Here is a 25726-nt window from a genome sequence, read left to right as displayed (position 1 = left end):
GGCTTCTTCATGTGTGTGCATACATACCCACCCACACACACGCATATACACATATAAACACAGACACACAGACACACACACACACACACAAAGAATGGAAATATAGTAGGAGGCATTAGCAACATAGTCTGTGGAGAACAGAGGAAATGGACTAGAATCTGACTCTAACTCTAGCACTTACTTAGGGTGATTTTGCTCAACTGCTTTGAGTTTCAGTTTTCTCATATATAAATTGGAGACACCAGTAACTGTAACATCATGATGTCTTATGAACATTTAATTGGTTAATGTAAACTGTTTAACATGGTACTTGGTACACTGTAAGTGCTGAATTCAGCAGGAACCCTGCAGATGACAAAAGCAAGATGATTTGATCAGTGACACTGCAAGTTCATGTTAGAAGCCCTTTGTTACAAGAACTACAGGTGGATTAGCTCTGAACTGCTCGTGTCTAATGCTTAGGTCGTAGGACTGTAGTCATCAAACTTGGCTTTGCACGACTTCCAGGAAAGCCTTTCTAAGGCTAAGTTGTCACCACTGTAAGGGTTACTGAGATAGTGGATAATACAGTTACTGCGGTGGTCACATATAGAGACAGTTAAAGGGCAAAAAGGATGTGTGGACTGAATTCTCCATGGAATTCTTTCTGCAAGATCCAAATATTGACTGGCCAGCTTAGAGCCTGCAGTAGATAATTGGTACAAGGGTTTCTGGGGCAATGTGTTTCAGTCATCAGCCAGGGAGTGTAGGCAAACTATTTTTAGCCTGATTACTAAGTGGAAGAATTCAACTTTGAAATGCACCCTTCAAGAGTTCTCTTTGGGTGGCCAAGCTTGTGTGATCATCACAATCAGTGAGTGTGTTTGCTCACATGTTGCAGGTTTTTAGGATAGTTGTGATTTTCAAACATTCTGTTTCCTCATTCTATGAGACAAATTCTATTTGTCTAACCAGATATCCTGAGTTTGTGGGGAGGTAGTTAGGGAAAAATGACCAGCAGAGACCAACACACATACCCATGAAAGATTCTCGGTGTGCTGAAGTAGAAGTTCTGCATACAATACAATAAAGCAGCCTGACTTTCCCTGACCTCAGTTATTAGTCAGAGCTGTGTGTTTTCCCCCAGTAAGTGGTAGAAACTAACTCAAACTGGCTAAGAGAAAAAGGGAATTTACCAGGCTTGTAACTGAAAGATCTTGAGGCTTCATGGCTGGCTGGCTGCAGATTCCCCAACAGTGACCTAGGTAAATTACCTCGCCTCCTTCCTGCTTTTCCACCGTGGTGGTTTCACACTCATGTTGACTCCTCTTAGACATTGGCTCATATCCTACCAGCTTAATATGAGGAAGAAAAAAAAAGAACTTTATGAATAATTTCATCAAAATCTCTGAAAATTCCCTCTGGCTAAGCCTTGGGCATTTGTTGTTCCTCTCCCAACAGCCAAGGGACTCTGTGAACCACAGGACCTGGAAGATACCTCTCCCATCCCCAAAGATATTGAGCCTTTGATATCTGTGATGGATTGAAATGTTAAATATCCCTTATAGGGTTAGGTGTTTGAACACTTGGTCCCCACTTTGTGGCATTGTTCTGGGATGATTATAGAACCCTTAGAACATTGGGACTATCTGGAAGATGTAAGCAAGTAAGATCATGCCTTGAGGGTTAGAGCCAAGCCCTGCTTTTGGTTCTATCTGTGCTTCCTGATCTGCCAAGATGTGAACAAGTCAAGCACATACCTTCCCTGCTGCACCCTCCCCACAGGATGAACTATGCTCAGAGACTATGAGCCAAAATAAAGCCCTCCTTCTTTAAGTTGCTTAGGTCAGGTGATTATGCCACAGTAAAGAAAAAACAAAATCTCCAAAGAGAATAGCATGGACAGGGAAACAGACTGTATCCTGCTTTCCTTTCCCTGGAAGATGGTGTTTCCTATTACTTTTTAATGCCTAATTTTCCTAGGTAAAATCTCCCTCCCATACCTGTCATCTACTCTTGCTCACAGATGACACTCCTCTGGGCACTCTTCTGTCTGGTGCACATGAACCCCAGTGAAGATTGACTTCTAGTGGCTGACTCTCCCCAGGTGACTCAGTTACGTGGAGACTGTCTTTCCGTTTCATTCTCTTCTCTTTGCTTCCTCAGCCCCCATAAAGCTCTGTCACTCAACTGCAGTCCTTTCATAGTTGTAGAAGGAAGGGAGATGCCTGCCACAGTGGGCTGCCAAGACGGGCTGCTTCTAGGGTTTCCTAGGAAACATGGAGACATTTCTTTACCACCAAATGCAGCATCTCTGGCAACAGCAGAATGGGCCTACAGTTCATTCCAGAATGATCTGCCTGTATCCCATCTGCAAATTGTGCTTAGAGAACTAATTAGTTAGGTGCTTTCAAATGAGAATCGCTGTCTTTATGTGTCCTTTAAGTGCAGTCTGACGCAGTATGTGATATAAACCTTGGTGCATTAATACTCAGTGCTGCTGGTGGTGGCAGAATTCAATTTATCCAATGTCTAGTATAACGCTGAAGGTCAGAAGGCTTAGAAAGAGTCTTGGAGATCAAAGCAGGGATGTTTTAATAAAATAAACATTTATATTTAGCACAATATATTATGCTTCCTAGAGGTCTGATTATAAAGAACCAACTTTGGGTCCTGAAGAGATAGCTCAAGGGCCTGAAGAGATGACTCAGAGGCTAAGAATACTTGCTGCTCTTGCAGAAGACTGTAGTTTAGTTCCCAGCACCCATGTTGCATGGCTCACAACTGCCCATTACTGTAGCTCCAGATGGTCTGATGCCCTCTTCTGGCCTCTGTGAGTACCCCTACACATGTGCATATGCACACACAGGGACATAAGCACAAACATTTTTTAAATGCAATAAATAAAAATAAATCAACAAAGAGTCAACATTTCTGCATGGCTTGCTGTCAGACTGCTGACAGAACCCACACACTCATTCAACATGTGGTAGGGAAGGTTCTGTTATTATTTCCATTTTATAATTAAAAAGACTGAGGTACTGTGAGCTTTACTGCCAGAAATGGACTGTGAAATGGAGCTTCAGGCCATTGGACATTAGACTATGACACACTAAGAATGTCCGATATGTTGGCTATTCAGAAGTCATCTATGGCTACATTTATTTTTAAATTTTTTCATTAAATTTCAAATACCTCCTCATTGACAGAGATTAGATGTATGTGATGCCCTGAAAAAATAATTTTTTAGAAGAATCATTTCATTACAGCTTTAACATAATAACAATTTCCAGAGCAAAGATTCCTCTCTTTCAAAAGTGGCTATAAAATTTTTAGGTTCACAGTTGAATTAATACAGTTATACAATATTGAACTCAGCATAAACCCTGTAAGACATAAAATTGAATGAGTTTTTAACCTTTAAAAAAGATCTCCCTTTCATTTTAAAATATACTGTTTCTTACAGAAAGACTCGTTTTTGCTAAGAACACTTAGATGTTGGCGCATGCATCTCTAATCTGTATGTATCTGATTATTACTAGTCATAGTCAGTTGTATGCAGATCCTTGGCACCTGTGTATGGATATAAAGTCATCGGGCAGATTTCAATGGTCATCACTTCTACTTATTAACATGACGCAAACTTTTATGCTGCCTCCTCAAATATTACTCATTTTTTAAAATCTGTTGATTTTTTTGTGTGTATGTCACACAGAATATCCCAAACCATCTTATTCATCTCTACACCCACTTCCCAGATGGCACCCTCCCAGAGCCTCCCCGCCCCCAACTAGAGCCCTTAGATGCCCTGAAAATTTCTGAGAAATAACTCCTAGACAAAAAAAATGCAATAATACCTAAAACCCGTGGGCACGTTCTGACATGTCTTTTATAAAACACTTTCCAGGTTTGACTCCTTGATCCTCACACACTCTCTGGAGTTAGAACTAGTCCATTTTAGAGTAAGGAACAAGGTCACAGAGAAACTTGCTGAGAAGTATCTAGGAAGTAAGTGGCAGAGCTGTAAATTGAAACTACCCAGCTGCAAAGCATTTTGGAAATGTTGCTTAGATTGGTAAGCTGGTTTCTCCACGTAGAAATTTACTTGCCTGTGCCTGTAATACAAGTGTCCTGAGGGTCCCAAGGACAAATAATCTGAAATGCCTTGAATTTGGTTGGTTTCCATTTTGTAGCACTTGTCAGTCTTCGGCATCTTTATCAGCTCTTTGAGTTCTCAAACTTGCCTCAACTGTGTTACAGGATCATGTGGGGATTAACTTTAGTTAACATTCAACATAAACAGGATAGTGTTTGTATGTGGGTACTTGCATGTGTAAACCAGTGTCAGCCCACCCAGGGAGTAAACTTAGATAACGTTTGAAACACCTTCAAGAGGAATCTAGCCTCTGACGTCGTTTCTCAGACGTTTCAGTTGTCGCTATTGTAACACCGAATTTGTTAATTTGCAAAAGGGAAGTTATAAATGCTCTTTTTATTGCTAAAATGAGTAATGCTGAAATATGCGGTAATTAACAATGACTGTGTGTCCCCCTTCCATGAACAAGGAGCAAAGCTGGGAAAACCCAGCCACCTAATGCTATGGTACTCAAGACAGAGCTTCTGTACTTCATAGAAGGCTCTGCTACTTGGCAGAGCCCTATATTTACCTGTCCCCACCACAGCTAATCACTGTAAGGTCCTAAACACTGAGTGGGGCCTCCTGAGCTTGCCATTCTTCTGTTTATTTGCTAAGATACATATGTATGTGTATGTTGGCAGACTTTGGTATAAGATTTGCTTGCATTGTGACCAACAGTGGTAACAAACTTGAATTATAAGGAGCATGTCTAAAGGATGAAAATATTTATGAAAATGACTCAATGATTTTGTTTGGCCAAAGGGGTTCAAAACAGTCATCATAGAACACTTTCTTTGTAGTGCAACGCAGGGAACTAGTGTTCTTAGGAGTAAACTTTGGGAGAGAGAGGAGTTAGTTCACAAATAGGGAGTTAAATTTTTTTTTCATCTTTTTGAAACAGGGTCTCCCTGTAGCCCTGGCTGTCCGGGATTCACCATGGAGACCAGGCTGGCCTCAAACTCACAGAGATCCACCTGCCTCTGCCTCCCAAGTGCTGGGATTAAAGGCATGTGCCACCACGCTGGGCTGGGAGTTAATTTTTAAAGCGAGAGTTCCATCACTCTCCAATGTACTGCAATCATGAATCTAATTCTTTTTTAGAGTATTTTTCTCTCTTTTGATCTGTGATGCAATCCGTAAGAAAAGTCTTAAGTATTAAAATGAAATCTCATTTGATTTTTCATGAAACGACCTGATTTGTTTGAAATTCGTGAGTAAATTTGAGGAAGTTTTGGAAAATTAAACACACAGTTGCTCCAGCTCTGCTCAGATAAGGGTTATTTCCTGAGAAATTAAGCTCTTAGTCATCAGCTGGGTGTTTCTATGTGCTTCAATTCTTCCTATTTATAGAGTGACATTTGAATGACTGAGGGAAAACTTCACTTTTAGAGGCATGATGCTGTAAGATACATGCTAGAATAGAAAGTCCTTTGTGATGAAAAAAAAGCACTGCTTTTCTGTGGCATCTACAACCAGCACACATTTGGTACGCCTGGAATAAATGTAGTAATTGATTTCTGCTCAAGTCCGTTGGAAAAGAGGAAGTGGGGCCTTTCTGCTCTTCGGCACACAAAAGCACATTGCTTGATAATGGAGTCCACAGAAAAAGCAAAACAAACAGCATCATTTTGCTCTAACCTACGTACGATGTTAGTGAGATTCCAACTATGCAAATGGTGGGAGGAAAGAAAGGCTTTCTCACTACCCCAGTCAGTAGATATCATGGGCAATATGAGTAGTCAATCCACAAGGAGGGATAACCGTCCACTGCATCCACTGCTGCTCCTTCATCTTCTCTAATATTTGGATTTCAGTCTGATTTGTTGTTACTATTGTGAAGTTGGTACTAAGAACTGAACACAGGGCTTCACACCTGCTAGGCAATCACACTGAAGGCATCCCCTCCATCCTTTCCTCTGTGTTTATATATGTTTGGTGTGTGTGCGTGGGGGGGGGGTGTTCCTGTGCACGTGTGTATGTGTCTGTGGTGGCCCAAGTCTGACGTTAGGAATCTTCCTCAGTTGCTCTCCACCTTTTCCACTGAGGCAGGGTCTCTCAACTGCAACTGAACCCAGAGCTGACTGATATGACTAGTCTAGGTAGCCACCTTGCTTCAGGAAGCCCCAGTCTTCACCTTCTGAGAACTGTCCTTCCTAGCTGGCCTCCACGCCCACCCAACACTTACATAGGTGCTAAGTATCTGAAACCCAGTCATTATACCTGCTCAACAAGTGCTCTATCCACTGAGTCATCCCCCAAGCCTCCTCACCTGTCTGATTTTTATCTTCTATAGCTTGATTGCTCTTCTTTTTTCTGTATGGGTGTGGGTGAGTAGATAGGCGCGTGTGCACGTGCATGTGGAGACTAGACTGTGCATTTTTTCCTCAATTGCTTCTCCACTTATTTTTTGAGACTCTCTCATTGAATCTGGAACTCACCAGTTGGCTAGGCTGGTTGACCAGCAAGCCCCAGGGGTCCTCCTGTCCCCACCTCTTCAGAGCTGGGATTATAGGTGCCCTACACCACCAAGCTTGGCATTTTATAGAGGGTGTTGGAGATACAAACTCAGATTCTCATTTTTGTGTGGAAAGCACTACACCAACTGAGTCATCTCCTCAGGCCCTTGTTTATTTTTCTATGAAGACATATAGTGCTCTTGATCCAGACAAGCTGTCTCTCTCTAGATGTTTATAAGGCTTGCTCTTGCTGTCGAGAGCTTAATTTTGAAATCAAATGTTACTCATTCATTTACTCTTACTGATCCAGGTGCAAGTGGGATGAGTATCATTTAACCACAGTGTTGGCCCCAGCAGCCCAGGTTGGAACCCTGCAGCTGCAGGCACAAAGCACAGATCCTCTTTCCTCCTGTGCCTAAACCAAAGCTTTCTAAGAGTTAATTGATATGCTAATTTCCTCACCTCCCTCTTAAACAGGGACTTTACTTGATTCATTGCTCTTTGCTTCTCCTCCTGCCTTTAGGACCTAAACTGGTGCTCTCTCCCAAGTACACAGCAGATGCCTTTTGGCCAGGTAAACCCATTTAGAGGAGTGTGCATGGTACTGCTAAAAGAGAAAGGAGTTGACTTTTCTGGCGCCTTCCTCAGGAAAGGAAGCCTGTTTCTACTAGCTTCAGTGAAGCTCAGGAGGAAGAGTGTCTGGAAAACTGGGACTGGAGGGCCTAGGGTGTAAAACAGCACGTGGGGGAGGGGGAGAGAGACATAGTTCCGTCTTTGAACCTCGGTTCATCAAGGTTGTGTGTGAACTTTAAGACATCAAAAGCAATTGAATTTCAAAATTCTTAGAGTTCAGTGCCATCAATGGCAGTCAGTACCTAGATGTTATCTAAACTTAAATTAGTTGAAATAAATGAAAATTCTAGCTTATAAGACATGCTAGTCACATATCCAGTGCTCAGTAGCTACTGGGGACTAGGGACTGTTTGGATGGCACAGATATATGGCATTTCCATGGTCTTAGAAACTCTATGAAACAGTATTGCTCCTCTGTTGTTCACTGATTCTAGAAGCTCCTGGCACTGTACTGAGAAGGGTCAAAGTGTTTCAAAGCATAAGCTCTGGCACAATCCAATTTGGTTGCTCACTCACAGTGTGACCACGGGCAAGCCATTTATCCACTCTGGACTTTAGTTGTTTTTTGTTTTTGTTTCTGTTTTTCTATTTTTTACTGAATTTTTGTGCATTTAATATAACACATCTTAATCATATTTAGATCCCTTCCCCTATATGCTCCTTGCTATAGACTCGCTCACCAGATTTCATGTATTCTGTCATATAAGTTAAGGCCCATTGGGTCAACTTTGTGACCCCTGATATCCCTATATGAGTTCATCCCCTGGATCGTAGTCAATCTATCTAGCATTACTCCCTTAAAGAAGATCAACTCTTCCTCACCCAACAGTGATCAGTTTCCAATAGCTCCTCAGCTAAGGTTGGGTGTCTTTACTAATTTCCCCACTTCTATGCTGGGTTTTTGTCTGATTTTAGTTCGCATGGGTCTTGTGCATGCTGTCACCATTGCTGTGAGTTCATACAAGCATGTTCCCAGGAGCCTAGAAAACTGTTTCCTTGTCGTCATCCCCAACCCCTGGCTCTTCCAGTCTTTCTGCTTCCTCTTCAGCAATTGTCCCTGAGTCCTGGGTGGCTGAGATTTAGTATAGGAATCCTATCCAGGGATATACAGTTTGCAGTCTCCTATTCTCTTCATTTTGACCAGTTACGGCTTTCTGTGCTAATCACCATCTGTTGCATGAGGAAAGTGAACTTCAGTTTATTAGCTACACAATGAAGAGAAAGTTACACAGCTCATGGGTTGTTGAAGGATGAAATGAGTGTGTGCTTGTCTAAGTGCCTGTTTATATACATAAATATATGTGCATATATTTGTATACATTCATTTTTATATGTATGTAGCTATTTATGTGTGTCTTAGCAGTTTCTGAAACGATTCACTGACTGCAATGTAAGATGTCTTATTATCTATAGGTGTTTATTGCAGAGTGATGTTGATAACAGCCATGGCTCATGCTGCTCTGTTTACCATCCGGGGGAACAGCAAATTGATAATTGCAAATTAAGCAGGGCATTGTGGCACATACCTGGGATCCCAGTGCTCAGGAGGCCGAGGCAGGCGGACTATTATGAGTCTAAGGTAAACTTGGGCTACATAGTGAGTTCTAGGCCAGCATGAGTTGAATCATTCTGAGACCCTCTCTCAAAAGAAAATTAATAATTTTAAACCATGTCAATAAATGTGGAAGAAATGAATAGGCTTCAACAGAAGAGAATATTAGAGAACTACCTAGAAAACAAGGTGGCATTTAAGCTGGAACCAGAGGAGAAACTCTAGCCTTGCAGAGGGAGGTATGTGGAAAGAGTTTCAGGTAGAGGAAACCACAATATAAAGGGAAGATGCAGCAACCATAATCCAGGAACAAAGGACAGGCTTCCCTTCAGGTTGGAAGCGGTAATATGGAACAGTTCACTGGGGTGGAAGCCAATGACAGAGAGCATGCCCCATGGGTAACATGTCGAAATGATCCTTCTCGGGCCATGTGAGGCCCGTATTGGAGAAGCAGGACTGAAAGCAAAGAGCTAGACTTCAGGGGAAGGAAGAATTCAGACTCAGCCAGCGGTCATGGATGCAAAGAGAAGTGAGAAGTTTCTGGGTACACTGGAGATGTGGAGTCAAAGAGACTGACTGACTCTTAGGAAGGGGAGTACATCCAGGCCGGCGCTGGTGTTTCTGACTTACTGCACTCAGCCAGTGGTTGTTTTGTTTATTGAGATAAGATCTGTAGGGAATGTTCTTGAGGAAGAAAAGCCAAAATGAACTAATGGCAGGTAGTCAGCCAGTCTGGTGTCCAGTTGAAGGGCTGGGCTGGAGAGAGACATGTGGGCATCATTGGTATATAAGTGACACTGTGCCTAAATGTCATTTCACAGATAGGACAGGAGATGGTTGGTCTAAAAATCTACAAAAGTCAGGAAGAAACCTGCAGAGTAGAAGAAAATTTTAGTTTTAAAGTTTTACCAGATACAGGTCTATTTAGTATTCCGAACATGTAAAGAACCCTTATCCCTTAAGAACATCTCAATTAAGCAACAGGCAAAGGACTTGAATAGATATTTCTCTAAAGATGTACTGTTTCAGCATCTTGGTCATCACAGAAACATAAGTGAAAGATGCAGAGAGAGAGCACTTGCCACCTACTGGGAAGCTCTTTAATTTCTTGAGATCCTATTTTTGAATTGTTGGTCTTACTTCCTGTGCTATGGGAGTTCTGTTCAGAAAGTCCATACTTGATACCTGTGCCTAGAAGTTGACTCATACTCCCTACTTTTCCCTCTAGAAGTTTCACAGTATCAGGTGTTATATTAAGGTCCTTGATTCATTTAGAGTTGAGTTTTATGAAGGGTGAGAGATAGTGGTTCAATTTCATTTTTCTTCCCGTTGAAATCCAGTTTTCTTAGCACCATTTTTTAAATTATTTTTATTTTTTGTGTATGAGTGTAATGCCTATGTGTTGGTGGGTACACCTGTGTCATGCAATGCCCCTGAAGGTCAGAAGAGGGTGTCAAGGGTGTCATCCCCTGGAACTGGAGCTAAGGATGGTTGTTAGCCAACATGTGGGTGCTGGGAATTGAACCTGGGTCCCCTTGCAAGAGCAGCCAGTGCTCTTAATCACTGAGCCATCTCTCTAACCCCAATAACCAGCACCATTTTTTGAAAGTGGTTATTTTTGGTGTCTTTATCAAAAGCCAGGTGGCTATATTTGTGTGGACTGTATTGTGTAGGTACTGTATTCTTTCTTTTGATTTATGTGACTAAACAGCCAGCACCATTCTATTTTTAAGATTATGGCTCTGAAATATAATTTGAAATCAGGTAGGGTGATACCCCTTAGCATATTCCTTTTGTTCAGTATTGCTTTGATTATCCCTGCTTTTTTGTGCTTTCCTATAAATTTTCCTTTCCTTTGTCTGTGAAGAAAGACCCTGGAAGTTTGACAAGGACTGCATTGAGCCTGCAGATTAGTTTTGGTAGGATGGCCATTTTCACAATATTAATTCTTCTAATTCATGAGCATGGAATATCTTTCTATCATCTTCTAATGTCTTTTCACTTGCTTTCTTTAGTGCCTTAAAGTTTTCATTGTAGAAGGGTTTCATTTCCTTGGTTAGGTTTATTTCTAAGTATATGTGTATGTATATGTATACGTAGGAAGGTCACTGATTATGTGTGTACTAAATTTTGAAAAAAAAGGGAGATAGTTTAAATAGAAGCATCCCACATATTTGGACAGTGCTGCTCCAAAAAGGCACGGGATATTTAATGAAAATCTCAGTGTCAGGCATGGAATTCCTCCCTATGAGTTATCAGTCATGAATTCTCTTTGGCACCCAAAACAACACAGGCTTTTGCCATTCTCCTGTTGCCCACCATACCTATATGGAAGGCCCTATTGCTGAAGACATTACACCCATTAAATGCAGGCTATATATAAACTAACCTCAAACTGACCAGGAAAATTTCTCCCTTCTGGCTAGCTTACAAAATATCAGTAGGTGTTATATAGGCTATGTCGGTAAGAAAAGAATCACTGGTCTCACCCAGCATTGAACCTTGCATGCTATAATACTGATGTGCTGGTAAGGTGTACTCTTACAATAGTGGCATGACAGGTCCAGGGGTAGCCAATTGCTTTCTGCTCAGATATGAAGCATACTTCAGAGGAAGGATCTCATGTCTGGTACTATAAACTTGATCAAAGCCTATGACTGGGAAAATCATAAATCCTAGAGGGAACCTACTATTATTCTGCTAAATGGTCATGTTATCAAAGTATATTCTAAATGTTATTTTATATTTAACCTACAGATTTGTCCTACTCTCAACTTTGGTCAGAAAAACTTCTTTTTGCAGTGCGCAATGCTTAATGTAATGTGTCAATTGATCAAAATATTTAGTATAAATAAATTTGAGTGCTCATTTGTAGATGAATCATCTATATCAACCTCCCACCAACCAAGGCTCAGGAAACTTCACAGAAGAGGGAAGAATATAAAAGCTGGCAGATGGGGAGGAGAGCTGTGAAATGCTGACTTCTGCACACAATATTGTATGCATGAACTCAAAGCAGCTATGCTTACCTGAAAAGACCTGGACTTGACTGAGCCAGTCAAATTCCAGTGTGGTTGGGGGAGGCACTCCAGAGGCCTCCATCTCTATTGGAGGAGCTATTTTGGCAATCGATGGCTGCTGAGGGGGAGACTCATCCTCCTTCGGGGACATGACCACTGGGAGATTGTTTGTGCCCTTATGAAAAGACACACACTCATGATCAACTGATTTCAAATACATAATAAAACAATGTGCACATACATGCATTATTGGGTTTATAGTATACAGAAATGCCATATATTTGAAAACAGCAACACAAGAAAGATAGATGGAAACAAGACAGTTTTGAGGTAAGGAAAATATACCCAACAGTAACTGAAATCTGCAGGAAGGAATGAAGGAAATCAGAAATGGTGAATAAGAAGGTCAGCATAATGGACTCTGTAAATATGAACTTCCTGTCTTTTAGATTCTGGGCAGTACACACAAAAATATAAAGTAGTTACTACAATGCATTGTTGGGTTTGCAACAAAAACAATAAGATTATAAAATGTGGAGAGAATGATTATATAATAGGTATAAGTAGTCTGCATTTGACTAGAATTAAATTATTAAGAACTTTAAATTAGAATTTGGTAATTAATATGTATATTGCCAGCAAAAGAATAACCACTCAGAAAATAAATTTTTAAGTACAATGACATGTCAGAGAAATTAAAACACTATACTAGAAAATGTTCATTCACTATAAAGGAAGACAGCAAAGAAGAGACAGAATCGATGGAAAACATGATACTGAGTGAGAGTGCCCGGGCTCAGAAAGGCAAATGTCACATGTTCTCACTCAGATATGGACACTAGCAACAGATCTTTAGGTTTTCAGTTTAACTTGGATTACCTGTAGAATCCAGGAAACTGGAAAAGGGCCATTGGTGGGGAGAGGGAAGAAAAATCTTAAGGGAGGGGGGCTAGTAGTGCCCAGGTGATATGGAAGGGAAGCTGGGGATAATGAAGAGGAAGCTTTAAGTGGGGAGAGGGATGGGATGGTGGGGTAGAGGAGGGGTTGGGGGAAGAATAACTCTAAGGATATTTGAAAAGTATATATGTGTATTCATACACAGGAGCTTGTTACCCTATGTAGGGAGCAATGCTTCTCCCAGAAGCCATAGATTGTCAAATTAAAAGCCCAGTTCCAGTTATGGGATAAATTCTCCTTAAGATGTTAGTTAAGGGTATCTCCCCCCCCCCCCCGCCAACATACAGACCATTGTTCCTGCCATTGTTCTTGTTTTCCCACTAGAATTTGATGGTATAGACCCTATTATTGAAGACACCATATTTTTTGGTCACAAGACATGGAGAAATAAGTTGGTATTGATCAGGAAGCTTTCTCCTTGCTAGCTAGCTTTCATAGTACCAGAAGGTGCTATGCAGGCTGCGGTGGGGAAAGCTATCATCAGTCTTAACCCAGCTGTGAATACTGTGAGCTACTATAATGTCCAGTGTGACTAGATATGTCCATGGGTGTAATAGTGGCAGGAATGTCATGGAGGTAACCAACTTCCTTCTGATAGGCTTTAAGGCCCACTCTACAGGAGGAAAACACCTGCCTGGTACCGTAAATCTGGCTCAAAAACTCATGGTTGGTGAGTTCATAAGCCCCAGGGATGAATCTTCTATTATTATTTTGCTAAATGGACATAGTATCAAACTACCTTCTAAATTTGTATCTCTATACCCATAGATCAGTGCAGCCCTTAGACTTCACTAGAGAAGCTTCTTGGTGCACTGAATGGCAGTGAATGCGGAAACTCACAAGTGGTCAAAGTGCAGAGAACAAGCTGTGGAGTGCTCAGTCACAAATGGTGAGTCTACATCACACCCCCTCCCCCAAAGCTAGGGGACCATCTCAGAAGGGGAATGGAAAGACTGTAAGAACCAGAAATCGAGGTGGGGAGCAGTGAAACGGAATCTTCTGGACGTGGCAGGACTTGTGGCACTCATCAACTCACTGCAGCTGTGGTTGCGTGCACAAAACCTGCACAAGATCAAGCCGGTCAGCATTCCAGCATGCACAGAGAAGGGCTCACGAGCCCCCACTCCTAGCTGAGGAGCTGTTGAAAGCTGGTGACTTCTAAGAGAGGGAAAGTCATTTTTCTTGAGGATGTGGCCCCTGTTAGGTTGACTATGTTTTGGTAGATGGCCCCACGCCCATGAGCATTTGGGCAGCACTAACTTGACTCAGGAGATTGCAATAAAGAATTTTTTTAAAAAGGAAGAATCAAAGTTGGAAGAGGGTAGGGAATGGGGTGGACCTGGAAGGAATTGGAGGGGGTAAGGGAAAATATGATCAAATACCCAGGTATGACATGCTCAAAGAAATCTAAAATGTATTTAAAATGTGTCAAGAAATTAAAACTCTACACTAGAAAGTGTGCATCTATTATAAAGGGAGGCAGCAAAAGAAGGACTGGATCAATGAAAAATATTTGAAGCATGGAATGTCAAAAGCAAAGTGACATTACTAGATCCACTTTTAAATATGAACAATTACCTAATCCAGTCCAAAGGCAGGGATTATCTGACTAGATTAAAACACGAAACAAGATCCAAATATATGCTGCATAAAGGAAGTGTGCGTTAGATCCAAAGTCACAAACAGGTTGAAAGCAAAGGAAAAAGATAAACCATGCACACAGCTACCCTCTGCAAGTGGAGGTGGCTGCATTAATATCAGACAAAACAGACTGAAATGACAGCTAGGAAAGGGGAAGACCACCCAGGAAGAAGGCAGTGCTAGAGAGAGGGAGAAAGTTTTGGGTAAAATTCTGGAAACTCTCAAATTTAGAGGTAGGAGAGAGAAGAAACGTTTTGAAAAGGAAACCCCAAATGACCGTGCTTTTTCAGGGCATGGTGCAGAAACACACACATCAGAACTCTTCAGCACCAGCCCCAAGAATGTGGCAGAACACCCCCTGCTTGGTCACTTACTCAGCCTCATTAGACAAATATGGAAAGAACAGACATGAACAGCGGTTTCCCAACACAAAGAAGTAACAAGCAAAGGTGAAACTGAAAACCTCTACTTGTTCTCTGTGTCTTTCTCATTTTCCCTCTCTCCCTTCCCTCTCTCTTCTCATGTACAAGAGTTCAGGTGCCTCATCTTAAGTGTCCCTCCTCTTACTTGCTCATAAGTCTCTACCACGGTTTTTGGACCCTCAAGGTTAGATTTATAGGGATGTGGTCTGCCTGGGACTTAGGGGCAACATAGTACTCAAGATTCCAAATCAGTGGAAGGAATTTGGGGTGTCCACCCTTTAGTTGTGTCTTGGTGGACGACTGGTTATCGTCCCTGAATTTTAGTTTCCTTATGTGTGAAATGAAGAGTCAGGCCCCCAGGGAGGAGGAATGGTGAGGAATGAATGAGGAACACAACAGCATCTCTTAACATTTAGCCTACTTTCAGAAGTCCATGTAACTGGATTGAAAACCACAGCCACCCTCTCCAGCACCTCGAAGCCCCATGAGACCCTATGGGACATTTAAGAACTAGTGCCTGCGCAGTGAACGCTTTCTTCCACAGGTGGAAAGAAGCAATTATGGAGAGTCTAGAAACTCTACCAGGTTGTGGTTCAGATGCCAAAAGGAGCCACTGAAATTTCCCAGTGTTTCCAGATGTTCAGATTCACCAACATCTGGAGACAAATGCATGGCCACCATCTCACCATGGAAATGTCAATGATGCCTTAATACCCAGACAATTCAAGTGCTTGTTGGCATTAATGCATGACATCAATGTCCTTGGGTAGTTTTATTTGGAAAAGTAAGTCATCAACAGTCAGATCCTCTCATTCCTGGGAAGGCCATTAGAATTCAGTGGAGATAAGCCTAGTTTACGGTTTCTATCCTTTGGATCTCTCTCCACATTTCTCCACTGGCATTTACTGTGATAAGAATCTGAGCCTAAAAAACAAAAAGAAAAAAGAATATGAGCCCATTCATCCTGTCTAGAGTCACTCCCTTAAAGAAGCCTTAACATAGATGACAAAATGCATGAAGTACTGTGGGTAGGACATGGGGGCTGCAGATAGGGAAGGGGAGGCTAAACATGCTTAAGATGTATCATATGAAATCCACAAAAATTCAATAAAAATACATTAAAAAAAGAATCTGAGCCTGGTTCTATTCTAGATTATACCACAGGAGAATCAGATTGGTTTATTTAAAAGAAGAAAGAGGAAAAGGAGGAGGAGGAGGAGGCATTTCTCCAGCTCCTAGTAAGCTAATTTTAAAATACATCTGAAGAAGGAGGAAGAGGAGGAGAAGGGGAGGAAGAGGAGGAGGAGAAGGAAGAGGAGAAGGAGGACGAGGAAGAGAAGGAGAAGGAGGAGGAGGAAAAGGAGGAGAAAGGGGAGGAGGAGGAGGAGGAGGAGGAGGAGGAGGAGGAGGAGAAGGAGGGGGAAGAGGAGAAAACTGTAAAAAGTTCTTTTGTATAGTAATTGTTTTTGAATAGTAAATCAGCATCACAGTAAATACAAACCGAGCTACCTCTTCTTGGAGCATAGGCAGTGATGAGGGAAGAGATTAGGTAGCTTGGGAAACCTGCAGGCCCCTAATGGAGGATAAAGTTCCATACAACTTGCAAGTGAAGAGTGACTGCAACTTGGGACAGTCTTCAGTGTAAGGAGATTTATTGGCCATTTCCCATTGCAAGACAACCATGGAAAGTTGGGCTAAACTTCAGTGTACTAGGCTATTATGTGGGGCTCAAGTTAGCTCACATGTTTTATTTTCTTTTCCGATTCTTAGCAATTAGACACAGCAAGAACTCTGAGCTCAGTGGAAGGTGGCCTAAAGTACTGTTGGCTGCTTTCTTCTCTTATTGCAGTAAATAGAAGAAAGAAATTATAGATACAAGTTCTGCTTTCCTGCTAAGGAGATACCATATCAGAAACCGGGAAGTCGAGAGGTCTATAATAGGTGCTAAAGAAAGAGTTCAAGTCACTGTTTGACTTGTATACTTCCTGTACGACTTTATTTATAAGGGAACTAAATTGGACCTCTTAGTATACTTAGTGTGTGTCTGTACATGCATGTTTACATGGGTGCAAATATATGTATGAATGTCCATATATGTGTATGTAGAGACCAAAAGCCAACCTTTGCTGTAATCTTCAAGAACAATCCACCTTGTTTGAGATAGGGTCTCTCACTGGGACCTGAGTTCATCTATTATGCAAGGCTGGATGGCCAGCAAGTCTCGGGGAGCCACCTGTCTTCACATCCCTGGCACTGGGATTACAAGTGCATGCTGCCACTCCTGGCTTCTTTATGTGGGTCCTGGGAATTGAACTCAGGTCTTCATGTTTACACATGCAAGCACTTTATCAATGGAACTAGCTCCTCAGTGCCTCTGTCATCATTCAGGTTGGCTTTCATGATGTAGAGTGTAAGGACCATCATGACTTCTTATAAGCAATTATGAAGGAAGAGGAAAAGTAGAAAAGGAAATCCTAATAAGTTTCGTTACTATAATTCATCGCAGCTCTATTTTCGGTGGGTTTTTTAAAATTAAACAGGGAAAATACTATCAAGAAAGAAGGAATAAATTCACTGACATTTATAGGCAGCTTTTTCTCACTAAGAGTGTCTACTGTTGCCAGTGTATGTTTTTTTTCTTTTAAGTTGGCATTTGGAATTTATTAATATTATATTAAAGTAAAATATCCATTCTTCTTTCTCAAGGATATGAATCAGCTTAGCATAATACATTTTTTCTGGGTATAAAAAAGGGCAACAGAGTTGAATGTAGAAAATCAGTCTTAAAACACAATTTATTTTGATTAAAGCCTAATCTTTTCTTGAGTTTTTCTTATATTGGGTAAGTATTTTATCCCTTAGATCTCTGTTCATTAATACATTAAGCAGAGAAGTCATCAATAAGAGTCCTGAATCATTATAAACTGCTGGACTCTCTCTCCGTGCTGGAGTTTATGTGCGTCTAGATCACAGCAGCATTGTCTTGAAATGCTCATGTGGATGGGCCAAGGCCATATCATTTCTACATCTCCAAATCCAAGAAACCACTGAGTAAATCCATCCACAAAAATGCTGCTCGTTATTTTGAAGGATGGTGAGAAAAGCAGAAACCAATCAGCTTCCCAAATAATTCTGTTCATCATCCAGTTATCCCTTTAAATAACCTTACAATAAGGGCTACTATGCACATGCCTACTTAAAAAAGAAAGCATAATGTCGGGGGCGGGAGGTATCAGTGATCACTCACTGCCCATGTCAAATACAGATGGGAATAAACACCTTTCAGTGATTAGGCTCTGTCTATGGTCCATTATTTGCCAGCATGGTTGATCAGATCAGTGATGTCTCTTGTTGAATTTGTTTTTAATTTCCCATTTTATTTCTTGGTGTGTAATGTGATAATTACTAAACTTGGTCATAAAGAACTTAAAAATATTTTTGAGACATTTTGCCAAAAACACAGGTATGTTTTAAACAGGAATTTTTCATTGAATTTTCACAAATTTCATATGAAATATTTTGATGATACTTAGGCCCCCCTCCCTATCTGCACTTCTCTTACAAATCCCCAGCTGGATTTCATGTATTCTGTCATATATGTTGAAGCTTATTGAGCCAAGTTTATGCCCCTAAATGTCCTTGAATGTGCATCCATCTACTGGAGCCTGGTTAATCTATCTAGCATCGCATTCTTAAGGAAAACCAAATCTCCCTCTCTCAGTAGTTATTAGTTTCCAACAGTTCCTCTGTTAAAGTTGGGGCTTCTTACCCATTTCCCCAATTCTATACTGGCTTTCTGTCTGGCTTGATCCTGCATGGAATGTATGCATGCTGTTACTACTTCTGTAAGTTCATGTGAGAAATTTTCCAGCTGTCAGAAAAGCTGTTTCCTTATGGTCATCAGTATCTCTGGCTCTTACAATTTTTCCACTCCTCTTCCTTAATTGTTTTTGAGCCTTGGGTGGCAGAGGTTTGATATAGGAGTCTTATTCATGGATAAGTTCTCTGTAGTCTCTTATTTTCTGAACTTAAACAAGTTGTGACTTTCTGGATTAATCATCATCTGTTGCATGAGAAAGCTTTGCTAGTGAGAGTTGAGAGATACTTTAATGTTCTTTCTGCCCCCTGTTTTGCTATGTTCCCTGAGCCTTAGGTGTAGATGTTGCTTTGTAGATGTGTCATAAGGTTTGGGCACTTCAAAGACACTTATTCTCTTTATTTGATCAGGTTTGGAACTTTGCAATAGTCCCTGTCAGTTGCAAAAAGAAACTTCTTTAATGAATAACAGGAAGTACACTTGTCTGTAAATATAAGGATATGAATTTAGAATATAGTAACAAATTATACTGGTCTAGGGGTATGAAAAAAGTAAATTTTTTTCTAGAATCTATGGCCTCTCTAGCCATGTGCATTTAGCTGTGTTGACAGTACCACACATGAGTTCCCTCCCACTGAACAGGCCTTATGCCCATTTAGACAGCTGTTGATTACTCCACGAAATAAAAGTACCACTATTGCAACAGTAGAGAATATTTGCTGGACTGGTTTTTGTTGTGGGTCATAGACTTAATAGCTGGATTGAATCACTGATTGGTTTTTTTCCCTTGGACATTTAAATATGATAATAAGAGAGTTAGTCTTCAGGGATGAGGCTTCCAGGTCAATTCCAGTTTGATTGCTACAAGTCCTGTGTCCTGTCTTCAGCAATATGGTCTTTTTAAAATTTTTATTGCATTTTTGTGTATTTCATACAGAAAATCATCTTTATGCCCCTCTCCCCTTTGGCACCCTCCCATAGCTCCCCCACTGGAGTCCATGCCTTCTTTTACTTGTGTTAAGGCAGGATGTGACAGCCTTGGAGTTTTCTCTAAGATCTATGACCTCTCCAGCTATGTGTATTTGGCTAGGTTTACAGTACCACACATGAGTTTCTTCCCACTGAGTGGGCTTTAAGCCCAATTAGACAGCTGTTGATTACCCTCAAGATAAAAGTGCCACTACTGCACCAATATCATTTGCTGTGCTGGTTATTGATGTGATTTTTAGGCCTTGAAGCTGGGGTTGGACCACTGATTGATGTTGTTCCTTAGCAGCTTGAATTGTGCTCTCCAAAGCTATGAGAGCTAGCCTTCAGGGGAGGTGGCTTCCGGGTCAGTTCCAGCTCTGTTGCTTTAAATCCTGTTTCCAAAGTATGTCCTGTCTTCAGCAAAAGAGTCTTACCATCAAGTTCTGGGAAGCAATTAAGGACTGTGGCAATAGCCTGTGTAATTTTGGGAGCCTCTCAGGCTATCCTGACCAACAACTCAAAGGGAGGTTTCTCCTGTCTGGCACTGTTTCTTGTTATATAGTCTTCAGCTATACTTGTGGACTCATGTAGAGATATTGTATGTGTAATTTTTCAGTAGGTTCTTTAACTAATACCATTCCCTCTGGTTTTTTATACTAGCTAGGCACTCACTATTTAACACTTGTCTCCTACTATTTCTCTCTCCTCTTTCTCTCCCTGTCTTATCTTCCCTCCCCACCCTCCCCACTTAAAGTGTCTCCATTTTCCCCATTTCTCCCTTGATAATTTCTGTCTGCTATGGTCCCACCTCTCCAGAGCTCCTTCTTCCCCTTTATTCCCATAGTTCTTTGTATAGCCCTCATCCCCCTTCCCTTTAACTACTCCCTTTTTACACATTTCTCCCTTAGTAACACCTGTTTTCTAATATTCTTCTCTCTCTGGTTACTTCCTTCACTTTACCTCCCTGGTTCCCTTCCATTTTCCTGATTCCTACACTTACATCAGGATGTGCACTCACTTACAAGGATTTGGTGCTAGGATCCACAAATGAGGGAGAACATATGTCTTTTGTTTTTCTGAGTCTGTGTTACTTCACTTAGTATAACAGTTTCTAGATCCGTCCAATGAAATTAACAGCAACAGGGTCTTACCTTCAAGTTCTGGGAGGTAATCAAGGGCTGTAGCAATAACCTGTGCTATTTTGGGAGTCTCTCGAACTACCCTGCCCAACAACTTGAAGGGAGGGTTCCTCTGCCTAGCACCATGCTTTTGTTATCTAGCCTTCAGGTATACACATGCACTCATGTATATATTGATGTTTATTTTTCAATAGGCTTTTGAGATAATACATTTCTCTCTTGTTTTTCACATGATCTAAGCATTATTTATCTCTCCTCTCTATCCCTGCATAACCCTCTCTGCTCCCTCACCAGTTAAAGTATATCCCATTTTCCCCATTTCCTCCTTGATAACACTTGTCTTCTACTATCCCCATCTCTCAAGCTCTTTCTTCCCCTGTACCCCCATGGTTCCTTTCCATTTTCCTGGCTTCTGTGGTTACATCAAGATATATACTCACAACTAAGGATTTGGAGCTATAATCCACATATGAAAGAGAACACAGGTTGTTTGTTTTTCTGAGTCTGTGTTACTTGAGTTAGTATAATAGTTTCTAGTTCACCTGCAAATTTCATTTCTTTAACTGCTGAGTAGAACTCCATTGTATAAATGTACCACATTTTCAATATCTATTCATCAGTAGAGGAACATTTTAGATTGTTTCCATTTCCTAGCTATTGTGAAAAGAGCAGCAAGAAACATGGCTGAGTAAGTATCTCTATAGCAGGATGTTGAGTTGTTTGGGTATATTCCAAGGAGTCATACAAGAAGATCATATAGTAGATTTATTTTTAGTTTTTAAAGTGTTCACCATACATATTTCCACAATGGTTGCACCAGTTAGCCACCATATGGATGTTGGGAACCAAACGCAGGTCCTCTGCAAGATCAGCCAGTGTTCTTAACTGTTGAGCCATCATTCCAGTCTCCAAAATGATGGATTTTATTTCTAATCCATTCAACTAGCCTGTGTCTTTTGACTGGGAAACTGAGGCCATTGATATTTAAAGTTATTATTGAAGGATTTGTATTGGTTATGGTCATTTTCTTTTCTGTCTGTTCTAAGTCCTATTTCATGTTCCCATAATTATATCTTTATTTTATTTCTGTAGCCTCTTGGGTATGATCATTTCTTTCTTCAGTCCTCTATATTGCCTCAAGTATTCTTTGTAGTGCTAGTGTAGTGGACAAGAATTCTTTTAGCCTATTTGTAACATGGAGGAGATTTCTTTCTCCTTGGACTATGATGAAAAGTTTTTCTGAGAAAAGTATTCTGGGTTGTCATCTATGATCATTTAGAACTTGGAATACTTTTCTCCATTCTCTTCTGGCTTTCACAGTTTGCAGTGAAATACCAACTGATTCCAGTGGGTTTTCATTTATATGTAACTTGCTTTTTCTCTTGTAGCTTTCAGTACCCTGTGAACATTTAGTGTTTTTACTATGATGTGCCATGGGAAGTTTCTAGTCTGGTTCTTTTTATTTGGTGTTTTCTGTGAGCTTCTTGTATCTCTATAGGTATGTCTTTATTTAATTTAGGAAAGTTTTCTTCTATAGTTCTGTTTAAGATCTTGTCAAGACCATTTGACCTGAGACTGTTCTTCCTTTACACCCATGTTGCATAGGTTTGGTCCTGTCATAGTGCCCCACATTTCTACATATTCCATTCCTGTGGGTTTTTAGGATTTTTTTCATAGTCTGTACATGAGTGTTTCAATTCTCCAACTTTATTATCCAGTTTTGATATTCTGTTTTCCATTTGATTCATTCTGCTGGTGAGGTTTTTCTCCTGTCATTTCAAATTGACTTGAGTTTTCAACCCCATCTTTATTTCAGCTTGAATTTTCTTCAATATTTCCATCTCTTTCCTGAATTCACTTTTCAAACCCTGCTTTGTCTTTGTCATTTCATTCAGCTGTGTATTTGTATTTTCTTGAGCTTCAATAAGGAGTTCATTCCTATATTTTTGAGTTCTTTGAGTTGCTTGTATGTTTTTTAAAAATCCTTTAATTCTTTGGTCATGTTTATGATTATTCCTTTAAATTCTGTGTCCTGGGGTTCATCTAGGCAGTCCTCATTGTAGAACACTTTGATGGGGTGGTAGGATTTGGTGGGAACATATTATCTTTGTTTTTCATAGTTTGTGTTTTCTGTTGTGACCTGGGCATATGACCTTCTTTTGTTGGTTGTGTGTCTGATATGAAATTCTAGCCTGCCTTTGTTGAGTTGAAGTTAGGTTCTGTTTATATTGTTGATGTAGCTTGGCTGCCTTCTGATCGAGTATGAATAGTTAGTAGGTCTGTGCTTCGGGATCTCATCTATGATTTTTTATTAGAGGAACGAGTAATCTAGGCAGATTACTCAGGAGATCTCTGGAGGGATAAAGGGCGTAGTTCCACGGCAGGACAATGGGCGAGGTGGGTGGGTTCTGGCTAGCTAAACAGGGCAGATATGGGCCCTGGAGCAGTGTGAATAGAGATGGTCCATTTCTTTTTGAGAATTTCATATACAAGTTCTGTATTTACATCATTTCTACTCCTTCCTGGCCCCTCTAGCTTCTCCTATGTCTTTTCCTATTCCCTCTCGAGTTCATGACCTTTTATTTTATAATTGTTATTTTTACACATACATACACACAACCTACTGAACGCTTTTAGTGTTGTTTCTATGTACATGTGGTTAGGGCTACCCCCTTGGGATTGGATAGCCTATAAAGACTGATTCTCTTTCTCACAGTAGCCATTGGTTGGTTGCCTGTACTTCTTCATTTAGGGGAGGGAACTTGTGAGATTTCTTCTATCCCTGTTGGCATGCTGATTGGTGTGTTTCATTATCCAGCTCTTGTTTGGGTAACCATATTGTAAACATTTCATGGGTGCAGCATCTCTGACGTGTCTAGAAGATGCTATGTAACATGTATCTAGCAACAGGTAACCTGATCCTCTGACTCTTATAATCTTTTCACCCCCTTTTCTGTGATGTTCCTGAAGCCTTAGGTGTATTGGTTGCATTAGAGATGTGCCAATCTGGCTGTGCATCCCACAGTCACTTATTCTCTACATTTTGACAAACTGTGGTCTATAATAGCCTCCATCTGGTGCAAAAAGAAGTTTCTTTAATGAGGGGTAAAAATATATCTGCATGTACAATAAGTATGTAGAATAGAGTTAGAAATTATATTGGTTTAGGAAACCGTCCCGGAATCCAAAACTGGATTGACAGGAACAACTTCTTTTTCATCTCTTTCAGTTAAATTGAATAGCCATATACTCCCTACAATGGACAAAATCATTAAAGCAACAATGTCAGGTGTTCCAGTTGTCATTCCTGGGATCACAATCAACCTTGGACTCTCAGAATTATAGACTCTTCTAATAGAAGACACATAATTCATGGGTACTTACCTTACCTTGGAACACAAATTCCTCTGAGAGTCTGCAGAAATGATACTAGATCTTCCCATCCCTGAAAAATACACCAAGATAGCACCTTTTAATCATTCCCATTCATAAACCTTATTTTTGCCTTTATAATGAGAAAATACAGACCCAGGAAAGTGAAGTTTCATGCCCATGTTTTCGTAACTCCGGACCTTGTGCTCTAAATTATTCATTGCTGCCTTTTGTAAGGACCAGGTTACCTCCAGGTCTCCCACAGCTACTCCAAGAAATGGCGTGGAGGTTCTATATGGCTCAGCTTTCTTCTTCCTTTGGTAAAGTGTGTTGAATGCATCTATATGTCAGGCACCATGCCAGCTCATTCTTTTCTTCTATATCCCTGACCTCAAACCAAAAATTCAAAACAGAAGTCTGACCTGTTGATTTCACTGTTGGAAAAATCCCAGGGAATATTGTTTTGCTGATGATTTTTGTGAGATGAACATAACAGACCCATCAAGCAGTTCTAACAGTATGCAGAATACTTACTATATTCCCCTTGTACTTTTATGATCAAGCCTAGTTCCCTTCCCAGTATTAAAAGCCCAAGCATACACATGGCATTTATGCCCAGTTTCATCTTGCCAGAGTTTTGTTCTCCAAACTTCTTTTCTCAAGACAGACCATTCTACTCAGCATTAAATTATTATTATTTTATAATCATTATTGTTGGACTGGGGAGATGAATGAGGAAGTACTAATACTTTTTGTACAAGCATGATGTGATGGCTAATCTTATTTTTCAGCTTGACTGGATCTGGAATTAACTAAAATGAGAGAAACTTACTGGATCAGATTATTTCAAGCTGAAAGACCTACTCTAAATGTGGGCGTGACCTTCGGCAGTCCCCATAAAAGGTTGTGGCTGAAGGGAGCTTTGGTTTTTCTGCCTGTTTGCCTCTCACTGGTGGTTTCATCTTGTGGCCGTGGCATTCCTTCACTGATAATAGAATTAACTTTTTCATATTCCAAGAAGACTGAAGACTAAGAGACCTCCAGAAATCCTTCAGACCTTCAGCATCAGATTGGGAGTGCTGAGACATTCAGCCTCATGGACTGAGCAACTACCAGATTCTCAGCCTCTCCAGTGTGGTGCAGCCATTACTGGACTACTCAGACTCTGTTCTGAAAGCCAATCTAATAAATACACACACACACACACACACACACACACACACGTATATCGTATATATAAAATCAGTTCTGTTACTTTAGAGAACCCTGATTAATACGAGTGGAAACATGAATTCAAATCTCAGGCACCCACTTAGAAAGCAGGATGCAGCCACATGTGCCTATAACCCCAGCACTGCGGCGGGGGGGCGGGGCACAGAGATACAAGTATAAATGGGGCTAGCTGGTCACCAGCCTAGCTCCAGATTCAGTGAGAGACCTTGTGTCAAAGAAGTAAGGCAGAGTGCAACATACGGGCTCCTCCTCTGCTTTTCCCAAGTGTGCAGGGGCATTCGTACCACCGCACAGTACTTGTGCACCACACACACACACACACACACACACACACAGAGACACAAACACACACAAATAAAAAACTAAAATCATCAATGTCAAGTGATTTCTCCATAGCA

The 25726-nt window shown here is 40.8% G+C and overlaps 1 long non-coding RNA gene across 7 annotated transcripts in view; it reads right to left on the bottom strand.

The window, feature by feature from the left end:
• LOC103729134 overlaps nt 1–25726 on the bottom strand; it is a 360622-nt gene that overhangs the window by 21060 nt on the left and 313836 nt on the right. For 6 of the 7 annotated variants that reach the window (XR_003848547.1, XR_607052.3, XR_003848548.1 and 3 more), the window contains 2 exons: nt 24108–24168; nt 15563–15722 (listed from right to left, as the gene is read on the bottom strand). This is a non-coding gene — a long non-coding RNA (uncharacterized LOC103729134). Of the gene's footprint in view, nt 1–1175; nt 1335–1982; nt 2250–15562; nt 15723–24107; nt 24169–25726 lie in introns of those variants that run through there. The other variant, XR_003848550.1, reaches the window with a different exon arrangement.

Source organism: Nannospalax galili, unplaced genomic scaffold, assembly GCF_000622305.1.
Source record: "Nannospalax galili isolate Female #2095 unplaced genomic scaffold, S.galili_v1.0 scaffold1051, whole genome shotgun sequence".
NCBI lineage: Eukaryota > Metazoa > Chordata > Mammalia > Rodentia > Spalacidae > Nannospalax > Nannospalax galili.
This window is presented reverse-complemented; position numbering and strand designations above follow the sequence as displayed.